Genomic DNA, 13,166 nt, shown 5'->3' with positions numbered 1-13,166 from the left:
ATAGATGGACTAATAGAGAAAGTCCCACACACTGCTAGAAGGCCAAATATTTTTTCAGAGCTAGATGCAGATAAAAATTATTTTTAATTTGCAACCTGATGGAGGTCAGTATAGATGGACTAATAGAGAAAGTCCCACACACTGCTAGAAGGCCAAATATTTTTTCAGAGCTAGATGCAGATAAAAATTATTTTTAATTTGCAACCTGATGGAGGTCAGTATAGATGGACTAATAGAGAATTCCCACACACTGCTAGAAGGCCAAATATATTTTCAGAGATAGATGCAGAAAAAAATTATATTCAGTTTGCAAACTGATGGAGGTCAGTATAGATGGACTAATAGAACAAGTCCCACACACAGCTAGAAGCCCAAATATTTTTTCAGAGGTAGATGCAGAAAAAAATTATATTCAGTTTGCAACCTGATGGAGGTCTGTATAGATGGATTAATAGAACAAGTCCCACACACAGCTAGAAGCCCAATATTTTTTCAGAGGTAGATGCAGAAAAAAAATTATTTTTAATTTGCAACCTGATGGAGGTCAGTATAGATGGACTAATAGAGAAAGTCCCACACACTGCTAGAAGGCCAAATAATTTTTCAGAGCTAGATGCAGATAAAAATTATTTTTAATTTGCAACCTGATGGAGGTCAGTATAGATGGACTAATAGAGAAAGTCCCACACACTGCTAGAAGGCCAAATATTTTTTCAGAGCTAGATGCAGATAAAAATTATTTTTAATTTGCAACCTGATGGAGGTCAGTATAGATGGACTAATAGAGAAAGTCCCACACACTGCTAGAAGGCCAAATATATTTTCAGAGCTAGATGCAGAAAAAAATTATATTCAGTTTGCAACCTGATGGAGGTCAGTATAGATGGACTAATAGAACAAGTCCCACACACAGCTAGAAGCCCAAATATTTTTTCAGAGGTAGATGTAAATAAAAATTATTTTTAATTTGCAACCTGATGGAGGTCAGTATAGATGGACTAATAGAGAAAGTCCCACACACTGCTAGAAGGCCAAATATTTTTTCAGAGCTAGATGCAGATAAAAATTATTTTTAATTTGCAACCTGATGGAGGTCAGTATAGATGGACTAATAGAGAAAGTCCCACACACTGCTAGAAGGCCAACTATATTTTCAGAGCTAGATGCAGAAAAAAATTATATTCAGTTTGCAAACTGATGGAGGTCTGTATAGATGGATTAATAGAACAAGTCCCACACACAGCTAGAAGCCCAATATTTTTTCAGAGGTAGATGCAAAAAAAATATATATTCAGTTTGCAACCTGATGGAGGTCTGTATAGATGGATTAATAGAACAAGTCCCACACACAGCTAGAAGCCCAATATTTTTTCAGAGGTAGATGCAGAAAAAAAATATATTCAGTTTGCAACCTGATGGAGGTCAGTATAGATGGACTAATAGAGAAAGTCCCACACACTGCTAGAAGGCCAAATATTTTTTCAGAGCTAGATGCAGAAAAAAATTATATTCAGTTTGCAACCTGATGGAGGTCAGTATAGATGGACTAATAGAACAAGTCCCACACACTGCTAGAAGTCCAAATATTTTTTCAGAGCTAGATGCAGAAAAAAATTATATTCAATTTGCAACCTAATGGAGGTCAGTATAGATGGACTAATAGAATGATGCTATGCCCAAAAGATTTTACTTCACTAGGTGCAGTAAAAAAATTGGTATTCTATACACAGGTGGTATATCTTGCAACACAGATAGGCTACTCCACTGACTAACACACTCTGCAATAGGCCAAAAAGGATTAGCTTTGCTAGATTCAGCCAAATGCTGTGAAAAAAACTTGCACAACACTGGCACAGACCTGCCTGGCAAGAACTGATAGGAACTGATGTAAGCTAGTCCTGAAAAGGACTGCAATTACAATTAGTCTTTACTCCCACAATCTATCTATTTAAGAGCACAGACCTGCCTGATAAAAGTCGTAGGAAATGCTGTAACCTAGTACTTAAAATGACTGCAATCACAACTATTCCCTACTCCCAAGCTATCTGTAGATTTGTGCGAAAATTGGCTTGAAATTAACAAGGTGTAGCGCACACAGCAACAGCGGTGCCGTCTAACACTCAGCTGCAGCAGTGAGAAAATGGTGGCGATGGGGAAAATGGCTTGGTCTTATAGGGCAAGGACATGTGACATACACTGCCAATGACACATGCCCTTGCTTGTGTGAAAAACAGCAGTTCGCTCCGTGTGTGCGCTGTTGATAGGCTGACAGACTGCACCTCCCCACTGCAAAAGCGGGAAAGAGAAAAAAAAATGGAGATCTTCATTATTCCTGCAGAGATCCATCCCCTGCCCCTCCCCCCCACCCCGCTGTACACTGAAACTGCGTATTAACATTAATTTTCATCATTACTGAGAAAAAATCCAGTTATGATTTTGGTGTACGAACAGTTATCGAACATAACCTCGAACAGCCGAATTTTTCTCAAATCGTTCGTGTTCGCCGAACGGCTCGAACACCGCCCAAAACAGCTCGAATTTGAGATTGGCGAACAGTTCGAGTAGAACAATGCTCATCTCTAGTTCCTACTCCCTAAACCTATCTGTCTATTTAAGAGCAAATTCGCTTGCAATTCACACAGTTACAAAATATAGCACCCACAGCAGCAGCGGTGCCGTCTAACACTCAGCTGCAGCAGTGAGAAAATGGTGGCGATGGGGAAAATGGCTGGGTCTTATAGGGCAAGGACATGTGACATACACAGCCAATGTCACATGCCCTTGCTTGTGTGAAAAAAAGCACTGATAGGCTGACAGACTGCAGCTCCCCACTGTAAATGCGGGAAAGAGAAAAAAAATGAAGATCTTCATTATTTCTGCAGAGATCCATCCCATGCCCCTCCCTCCGCACCGCTGTACGCTCAAACTGTGTATTAACATTTATTATCAGCATTACTGTGAAAAAATCCAGTTACGATTTTGGTGCACTAACAGTTATCGAACATAACCTCGAACAGCCTGATTTTTTTCAAATCGTTCGGGTTCGTCGAACGGCTCGAACACCGCCCAAAACAACTCGAATTTGAGATTGGCAAACAGTTCGATTCGAACACCGCTCATCTCTTCTTGTGAGTTGTGGACAGCTGTGAAAGAGCAGGCAGATCTGTGGCTGAGACCGCTGAACCTACATCCAGGCATGGTCGTGTGTGACAATGGCCGTAACAAGGTGGCGGCTCTGAGGCGAGGCGAGATCACACACGTACCATACCTGGCTCATGTGCTTAACCTCCTCGTTCAGCGGTTTCTTAAATCGTACCCTGAGTTGCCAGATCTGCTCGTCAAAGTACGCCGCCTGTCAGCTCATTTTCGCAAATCGGCTACAGCTTCCGCCGCCCTTGCTGTGTTGCAGCAGAGTTTGCAGCTTCCGGCACACCGACTGGTGTGTGATGTCCCCACACATTGGAACTCTACCCTCCACATGTTGCAAAGGATTTGTGAGCAGAAGAGAGCAGTTGTGGAGTACCAGCTGCAACAAGGCCGTCGATATTCAGGTCAGACTCCACACATAAGACCTCATGAGTGGACCTGGATGTCTGACATATGTACCATCCTGACAAACTTTGAGGAGGCCACCAAGATGGTGAGTGGCGATGACGCCATCATTAGTGTCAGCATCCCACTTGTCTGTCTTTTGCAATGCTCTCTGCAGAGAATTAAAGAGGAGGCATTGCAGCCAGAGTATGATGAGATGGATTAAGAAGCCATAGTGGGCGATTACACACAGCCCAGCCTCTTCTCATCCCAATGTGCATTGGGGGACAATGAGGGAGAGGAGGAGAGAGAACAGGAGCAGTTATCATGCGCAGTAGACGGTAGTACCTGTACAAGTATCATACTGTCGGTTCAGCGTGGGTGGCCTGAGGACAGGGGGGAGGAGGAGGAGGAGGAGGAGAGCATGGTCAGTCGTCATCTTGGTGAGGACACGGAAATCTTTCCCGTTACCTGTTTGGCATGCATAGCTCACTTTATGTTACGCTGCCTTAACCGTGACCCTCGCGTCGTCAAAATGTTGGGTGACATTTATTACTGGTTGGTGACACTTGTAGACCCCCGCTACAAGGAGAACTTTCACTCTCTTATTCCTGAGGTGGAGAGGTCTACAAAAATGGGCCAGTACCAGAAGGGCCTTGCTGCAGAACTGTTAAAAAAATTCCCATCTGAACACGCTAGCGGCAGAGGTCACAGTTCGTTGACCAACCAAAGCGTACAAGCGAGAGAGAGGCAACTCCAATCCAGCAGAGGCAGTGGAACACTGTCAATGTTCTGGGACAGTTTTCTCAGACCCTCCCTTCGAACAGACCCTGAGGCGCTGGGTACTCTCACATAGAGTGGAAAGTTTCAAAAGATGGTTAGGGAGAACCTTGCCGACCGTACCAGCGTCCTCCGTGATTCCTCTGTGCCTTTTAATTATTGGGAATCCAAGCTGGACACTTGGAATGACCTCGCTCTGGGAGGTCCTGGCCTGCCCTGCTGCTAGCGTGTTATCGGAGCGTGTTTTTAGTGCCGCTGGGGGAATTATAACTGATAAGCGCACTCACCTGTCAACTGACAATGCTGACAAGCTGACCCTTATCAAAATGAACAAGGGCTGGATTGGGCCAGACTTCTCATCACCACCAAATGACAACAGAGTAACATAAAGTCAAATCCACTCTGTTATTTCGGGAGGTGTATTCATATGCACCGCTTCACACCCACACATGGGTATAGGCTTCCTCATTTCGGCTGTTTTATGTTCTTCTCCTTATCCTCAGCCTCCACCACCACTATACCACCAGGGTGACCGTGGTCCATGTTGCCATTATTGAAAGTTCCTCCGTCCTTATTTTTGTCAGCTTTTGCTTGGAAGGCATAAGCAAAGACTGTGGGAGACCCACTCCCCAATAATGGGAATAATATTTTTAAGATGCTCTACTGTGTGGCTCTTGTAAGGGGCATTAAAACCATCTTGTTATACGCCTCTGACCTCCACGTCTCTTCTGAGGGGCATTAAAACCGTCTTGTTATACCACTCTGACCTCCACGTCTCTTGTAAAGGGCATTAAAAGCGTCTTGTTAAACCACTCTGACCTCCACGTCTCTTCTGAGGGGCATTAAAACCGTCTTGTTATACCACTCTGACCTCCACGTCTCTTGTAAGGGGCATTAAAAGCATCTTGTTATACCACTCTGAACTCCACGTCTGTTGTAAGGGGCATTAAAAGTATCTTGTTATACCACTCTGACCTCCACATCTCTTGTAAGGGGCATTAATAGCGTCTTGCTATACCACTCTGACCTCCACGTCTCTTGTAAGGGGCATTAAAAGCATCTTGTTATACCACTCTGACCTCCACATCTCTTGTAAGCAGCATTAAAACCGTCTTGTTATACCACTCTGACCTCCACGTCTCTTCTGAGGGGCATTAAAACCGTCTTGTTATACCACTCTGACCTCCACGTCTCTTCTGAGGGGCATTAAGAGCGTCTTGTTATACCACTCTGACCTCCACGTCTCTTCTGAGGGGCATTAAAACCATCTTGTTATACCACTCTGACCTCCACGTCTCTTGTAAGGGGCATTAAAAGCGTCTTGTTATACCACTCTGACCTCCACGTCTCTTGTAATGGGCATTAAAAGCGTCTTGTTATACCACTCTGATCTCCACGTCTGTTGTAAGGGGCATTAAAAGCTTCATGTTATACCACTCTGACCTCCACGTCTCTTGTAATGGGCATTAAAAGTGTCTTGTTATACCACTCTGACCTCCACGTCTCTTGTAAGGGGCATTAAAAGCGTCTTGATATACCACTCTGACCCCCACGTCTCTTCTGAGGGGCATTAAAAGGGTATTGTTATACCACTCTGACCTCCACGTCTCTTCTGTGGGGCATTAAAAGCGTCTTGTTATACCACTCTGACCTCCACGTCTTTTGTAATGGGCATTAAAACCATCTTGTTAAGCTACTGGGACCTCCACGAGTCTTCGAACGGGCATTGCATTTCCTCCTAATTTTTTGAAGCTTTTGCTTGGAAGGCATAAGCAAATACTATGGGAGACCCACTCCCCAATAATGGGACTTATGTTTTTAATATGCTGTACTGCATGGCTCTTGTAAGGGGCATTGCAAGTTGCTCCGTCTTAATTTTTTGAAGCTTTTGCTTGGAAGGCATAAGCAAATACTATGGGAGACCCACTCCAGAATAATGGGACTTATGTTTGTAATATGCTGTACTGCATGGCTTTTGTAAGGGGCATTGCAAGTTGCTCCGTCTTAATTTTTGGAATCTTTTGCTTGGAAGGCATAAGCAAATACTATGGGAGACCCACTCCCAAATAATGGGACTTATGTTTGTAATATGCTGTACTGCATGGCTCTTGTAAGGGACATTGCAAGTTGCTCCATCCTAATTTTTGGAAGCTTTTGCTTGGAAGGCATAAGCAAAAACTATGGGAGACACACTCCCCAATAATGGGAATAATGTTTGTAATATGCTGTACTACATGGCTCTTGTAAGGTGCATTGCAAGTTGCTCCGTCCTAATTTTTGGTAGCTTTTGCTTGGAAGGCATAAGCAAATACTATGGGAGACCCGCTCCCCAATAATGGGAATAATGTTTGTAATATGCTGTACTGCATGGCTCTTGTAAGGGGCATTGCAAGTTGCTCCATCTTAATTTTTGGAAGCTTTTGCTTGGAAGGCATAAGCAAATACTATGGGAGACCCACTCCCCAATAATGGGACTTATGTTTGTAATATGCTCTACTGCATGGCTCTTGTAAGGGGCATTTCAAATTGCTCCATCCTAATTTTTGGAAGCTTTTGCTTGGAAGGCATGAGCAAATACTATGGGAGACCCACTCCCCAATAATAGGAATAATATTTTTAAGATGCTGTACTGTATGGCTCTTGTAAGGGGCATTATAAGTGTCTTGTTAAGCTACTGTGACCTCCACGTCTATTCCAAGGGGCATTCAAACCATCTTGTTAAGCTACTGGGACCTCCACATCTTTTCCGAGCGGCATTAAAACCCTCTTGTTAAGCTACTGCGACCTCCACCACTTTTCCGAGGGGCATTAAAACCGTCTTGTTAAGCTTCTGTGACCTCCACGTCTCTTCCAAGGGGCATTCATACCGTCTTGTTAAGATACTGGGACCTCCACGTCTTTTCCGAGGGGCATTAAAACCGTCTTGTTAAGCTACTGTGACCTCCACGTCTCTTCAAAGGGGCATTAAAATCATCTTATTAAGCCACTCTGAACTCCACAGCTCTTCCAAGGGCCATTGAAATGTTGTTTTTAATTACCTCTAACGTCCACGACTCTTCCAACGGGCATTGCATTTCCTCCTAATTTTAGTCAGTTTTTGCTTTTCAATGCAAAGGTGAAAACTAAGGGAGACCCACTCCCCAATAATGGGTAGAAGGTTTTTAGTAAGCTCTAATCCACGTCTGTTTCATGGGGCATTGCAGTTCCTCATAATTTTTGGAAAGCCTTCCATTCACTGCTTAGGCCAACAGTGTACAGGACATCCAGTTGCTATAAATGGAAAAAATGGTTTAGTTAGGGCCCTCTGACCTCCATGTCATTTCCAAGGGGCATTGGAGTGCCTCAAAATTTTTGGTAGGCATTGCACTCACTGTATGAACTATAACTGTGTATACGAACTGCTCCTTTTGTTACTGAAACATATCCTACAAGACATATGTGGTTGACTGGCCTGATATTGATATGAATGGTCCCTGTTTCTCCTCCTCTTTCTCCTTTGCCACTACCTCATCCATCATTTATCACCTGAAGCTTTGTTTTAAAGGGAGTCATAGAACTGGAATAGTAGCAGGAAAACATCCAGCAATCCTCAGAGGAGGTAGGATATGCACCAAAACGCTGACCACCTCAGGCCTAGCCGCTACTACATACATGCGCTTGCATTCCAAGAAAACAAAGCAGATGCTAACTTGTATCATCATCATCATGGTCCTCACCTTGGCACTCTCAACTCCCCTGATGGAGAAGCCAGGGCCCACCGGAGTAGTCTGGTTCTCTGGTGGGCTTGTCCAATGCTGCCCTAAAGCAGGCCGGGCTAAGAAAAGTGTGGGGGGGATGTTCCAAGGAGAAATAAGGGTGGCTGGGGACCGTTTATGGACACCCGGCTGCCCCCAGGCGGCTGGGGATCGTGTGTGGACAACCGGCTGCAGGGTGGCTGGGGACCGAGTGTGGACACCCGGGGATAGTTGCAAGTCTGCATCTTCTGATGCGGCAAGGATGACTTCTGATGGGCACACTTTTAGGCAGTGACCTGGGTGTAAGAGATGCTTACAGGGGTCTTCCCCATGCTGTTCCCATGTCTTTTCAGCACTGTATGCATGTGTCACACAGCACATGGCCAGATAAGGTTGTAAAATGTTAAAATTACATTTCCCGGTGAATGCATTTGTCACGGTTGAAAGCAATACAAAAGTGCAAAAACGCATAAAAAATGATACTTGTGAACATAGCCCAAGGTGTGGAGGAGTATTTTTTTTGGGGGGGGTTATTTATTTTACCTTATACACAAGTTTTTACCCTGGAAAGGAAGTTCCTTAACATATTTAACAGGAAAGCAGTTTCAGTTTCGTTTTTGAACGTTTTATTGTGAGCCCTTAAAAGTGGCTTACTACCTCTGACCACGTTGTTGAGAGCAGTGACCTGGGCATCAGAAATGCTTCCTGGGGCGATCCCCATGCTGTCCCCATGTCATTTGAGCACTGTCACTATTGTTTTGGGCACTTGTTAGGCTTTTAAAAGACTGCCGGGTGTGTGACGCCAAAAATGCTCGGGTCTCCCTTAGACTAACATTGGGCTCGTTGCTCGGGACGAGCACCCGAGTATCACGGCGAGCTCGGCCCAAGCTTCGAGCACCCGAACATTTTAGTGCTCGATCAACACTAGCTGTAACTAATAGGTTACGAATCAATATTAAAATAAAAGAAATCATGGTATATTTCCTTTCATCACAAGTAATGCTCATCTTTCTACTGCTTAGCTTAGAAAGAGTTAAATCACAAAATGCCAGAAGAAGTCAGGTTGCTGAGCGGTCTAAAGCGCTGCGTTCAGGTCACAGTCTCTACTGGAGGCTTGGGATCGAATAACACTTCTGACATTAGCATTTTCTTTCAAGAAATTGTACAGCTTCACTCCTGTTACTGATTAGTTGGGGGTCTGCTTTATTGGTGGCAATCTCAAACCGAAAACTAAAAGTGACGGGGCTTAGCAAAACCAATTCTCAACGTTGGCACTTTGGCAGTATTCCTGGGGGTCCTTGAGGCAAATGTTAAATGTCCTGAATTTGTGCTTTCACAAAAGAAAAATACTGTGGATATTAAAATGGGAGGGATATTTCATCTCTATGTGTTCTCTGTCCCTATTACGGCGGAGAGTGAACCTCCTAAGGTGCTGTCGTGGAAGATTCCTAGAAACTTAATTACCTGTAAGTCTAATTTCAGATTTTTCTACCTCAGGAATAAATAGACTATAAATATACTTAATAAACAAAAGCTAAAATAGCAGATGAACATAGTTTAACAAGTCTGAAATGCGCATGTGATACTGACATCAAAGTTTCACCACATTTTGGGACAAATGTTTTCACTTTCAACATTAACAATCAGTAGAATATTTTCTCTAAATTTGCATCTCCTTTCTTCACTCCAATTGTTTGCACCTAAGAAAAAATAAATCTTGATGCAACATTATGCTTACAAATTGTGTTTTATGCTCAATCATCACCTGTCCTACAGAGACACAGTCAGAATTACCCTGGCGAATTGAGTAAATTTTAATATGTAAAAAAAATGCAGAATTGCTGTTTTTTTCTATTCATTCACAAAGAGTTAATGTAAGTTATTAAATATGTACGCAAAATAGCGTGACTTTCAAATATAGATCATCTTGCAAAAACAAGTCAAAGTAAAAATAAAAACATCCAGTTGTGACATTTACAGTGTGTTGAACATTCGTGAAGCTAAATGTGTCCAGCCGAAATAGCTTAGCTGGGAGAGCGTTAGACTGAAGATCTAAAGGTCCCAGGTTTCGGCAAAAGTTTTTTTCTTCACCCATTAAATTTTAAGCAGAAAATAAACAAAGCATATGGACTGACTGTTTACAGAGAATGTAAAAATCCTAATCATTATAACTATCTACAGGAAATAAAATGATAGAAACTTGAGAACTGAACACTTTTAACTTTTGAGGAAAATAATATTTTTTGTAATTTTTCCTTCATTCTGGACGTCATCACTTTGTTTTATTTTAGTTTGACTTAGCTGTATGAGGATTTAAAGGAAACCTGATAGCTAATACGGGCAGCATGTATCAGACACTAGCTGAATGATTTCAGCCATTTATGTTTGACTATGAATCGCTGTGGCATTACTGAGACAAATATGCTTAAAAAATATGCCAGGAACAAAGCAGTTTGGGGAAAAAGCCAGGAAGGCAAAAAACACAAGCCCCAACTCAGGACCATCATCTTTCATTCTAAAAATAGGGGTTTCCACGTTAATGGTAAGACAAAGAATCCACAGATTTGGCATTTCTCTAGCGAGGAGAGCCCACTTAAAATGTATGGGGTGCTTGTCTCCATAAGCGCAAGCTGGGCACTAAACTGGCTTATTTGCAATTCTGGATGTTGCAGAGTGAAAACACCTGTTGGACAATAATAGTAATTGCTGGCGTTGATGAATTCATTGTGAGGAGTAATTTATAAAATGGGATCACTTTGGAGGGGTTTCTGCTGTTTTGGTACTTTTGGAACTCCGCAAATGTCACCCTCAAAATATTCTTGCAAAATCTGCATTCCCAAAACCCAAATAGCGCTCTTACTTTCAAAGCCCTGCTGTGTGACCAAACAGTAGTTTCTGAAGACATATGGGGCATCACCGCATTTTAATGAAATTGTGCAACTTTAGATATTTTCACAAGAAAAACTAAATATATATTGACCTAAATTTACCATTAATATAAAGTACAATGTGTTACAAAATAACACTATCAGAATCACGGGGATATGTTAAGCATTTCAGTGTTATTGCCACATATATTGATACATGTCAGATTTAAAAAACGGTGCCTGGTCATGAAGCTCAAAATTGGCTGTAACTAATAGGTTACAAATCAATATTAAAATAAAAGAAATCATGGCATATTTCCTTTCATCACAAGTAATGCTCATCTTTCTACTGCTTAGCTTAGAAAGAGTTAAATTACAAAAGCCAGAAGAAGTCATGATGGCCGGGTGGTCTAAGGCGCTGTGTTCAGGTCGCAGTCTCTTCTGGAGGTGTGGGTTCGAGTCCTAATTCTGACATTAGAATTTTCTTTCAAGAAATTTTACTGCTTCACTCCTGTTACTGATTTGTTGGGGGTCCGCTCTATTGGTGGCAATCTCAAATCCATAATTTAAAGTGATGGGGCTTAGCAAAACCAATTCTCAACGTTGGCACTTTGGCAGTATTCCTTGGGGTCCTTGAGGCAAATCTTAAATGTCCTGAATTTGTGCTTTCACAAAAGACTTCTGGGAACATCAAATAGTTTCTTTGTGCATATGTTAGTTGTTGCTTTGGAATCGGAAAAATACTGTGGATAGGAAAATGGGAGGGACTATTTCATCTCTATGTGTTCTCTGTCCCTATTAGGACAGAGAGTGAACCTCCTAAGGTGCTGTCGTGGAAGATTCCTAGAAACCAAATTACCAGTAAGTCTAATTTCAGATTTTTTTACCTCAAGGCATCAATAGACTATATATATACTTAATAAACAAAAGCTAAAACAGCAGATGAACATAGTTTAACAAGTCTGAAATGCGCATGTGATACTGACATCAAAGTTTCACCACATTTTGGGACAAATGTTTTCACTTTCAACATTAACAATCAGTAGAATATTTTCTCTAAATTTGCATCTCCTATCTTCACTCCAATTGTTTGCACCTAAGAAAAAAATAAAGGTTGATGCAACATTATGCTTACAAATTGTGTTTTATGCTCAATCATCACCTGTCCTACAGAGACACAGTCAGAATTACCCTGGTGAATTGAGTAAATTTGAAAATGTAAAAAAAATGCAGAATTGCTGTTTTTTCTATTCATTCACAAAGAATTAATGTAAGTTCTTAAATATGTACGCAAAATAGCGGGACTTTCAAATATAGATAATCTTGCAAAAACAGGTCAAAGTAAAAATAAATACATCCAGTTGTGACATCTACAGTGTGTTGAACATTCCTGAATCTAAATGTGTCCTGCCGAAATAGCTCAGTTGGGAGAGTGTTAGACTGAAGATCTAAAGGTCCCTGGTTCAATCCCGGGTTTCGGCATAAGTTTTTTTCTTCACCCATTAAATTTTAAGCAGAAAATAAACAAAGCATATGGACTGACTGTTTACAGAGAATGTAAAAATCCTAATCATTATAACTATCTACAGGAAATAAAATGATAGAAACTTGAGATCTGAACACTTTTAACTTTTGAAGAAAATAATATTTTTTGTAATTTTTCCTTCATTCTGGACGTCATCACTTTGTTTTATTTTAGTTTGACTTAGCTGTATGAGGATTTAAAGGAAACCTGATAGCTAAAACGGGCAGCATGTATCAGACACTAGCTGAATGATTTCAGCCATTTATGTTTGACTATGAATCGTTGTGGCATTACTGAGACAAATATGCTTCAAAAATATGCCAGGAACAAAGCAGTTTGGGGAAAAAGCCAGGAAGGCAAAAAACACAAGCCCCAACTCAGGACCGTGATCTTTCATTCTAAAAATAGGGGTTTCCACGTTAATGGTAAGACAAAGAATCCACAGATTTGGCATTTCTCTAGCGAGGAGAGCCCACTTAAAATGTATGGGGTGCTTGTCTCCATAAGCACAAGCTGGGCACTAAACTGGCTTATTTGCAATTCTGGATGTTGCAGAGTGAAAACACCTGTTGGACAATAATAGTAATTGCTGGCGTTGATGAATTCATTGTGAGGAGTAATTTATAAAATGGGATCACTTTGGAGGGGTTTCTGCTGTTTTGGTACTTTTGGAACCCCGCAAATGTCACCCTCAAAATATTCTTGCAAAATCTGCATTCCCAAAACCCA

The 13,166-nt window shown here is 41.7% G+C and overlaps 1 non-coding gene across 1 annotated transcript; it reads left to right on the top strand.

Annotated features, from left to right (window-relative positions):
* The first annotated feature begins 12,321 nt into the window (after positions 1–12,321).
* On the top strand, positions 12,322–12,394 carry TRNAF-GAA (transfer RNA phenylalanine (anticodon GAA)). The gene has a single exon. It is a non-coding gene; the product is annotated as a tRNA-Phe (tRNA).
* Positions 12,395–13,166: the final 772 nt, after the last annotated feature.

This window comes from Phyllobates terribilis, unplaced genomic scaffold (assembly GCF_046119375.1).
Source record: "Phyllobates terribilis strain yellow unplaced genomic scaffold, ASM4611937v1 Scaffold_12__6_contigs__length_324123572, whole genome shotgun sequence".
Classification (NCBI taxonomy): Eukaryota; Metazoa; Chordata; class Amphibia; order Anura; family Dendrobatidae; genus Phyllobates; species Phyllobates terribilis.
This window is presented reverse-complemented; position numbering and strand designations above follow the sequence as displayed.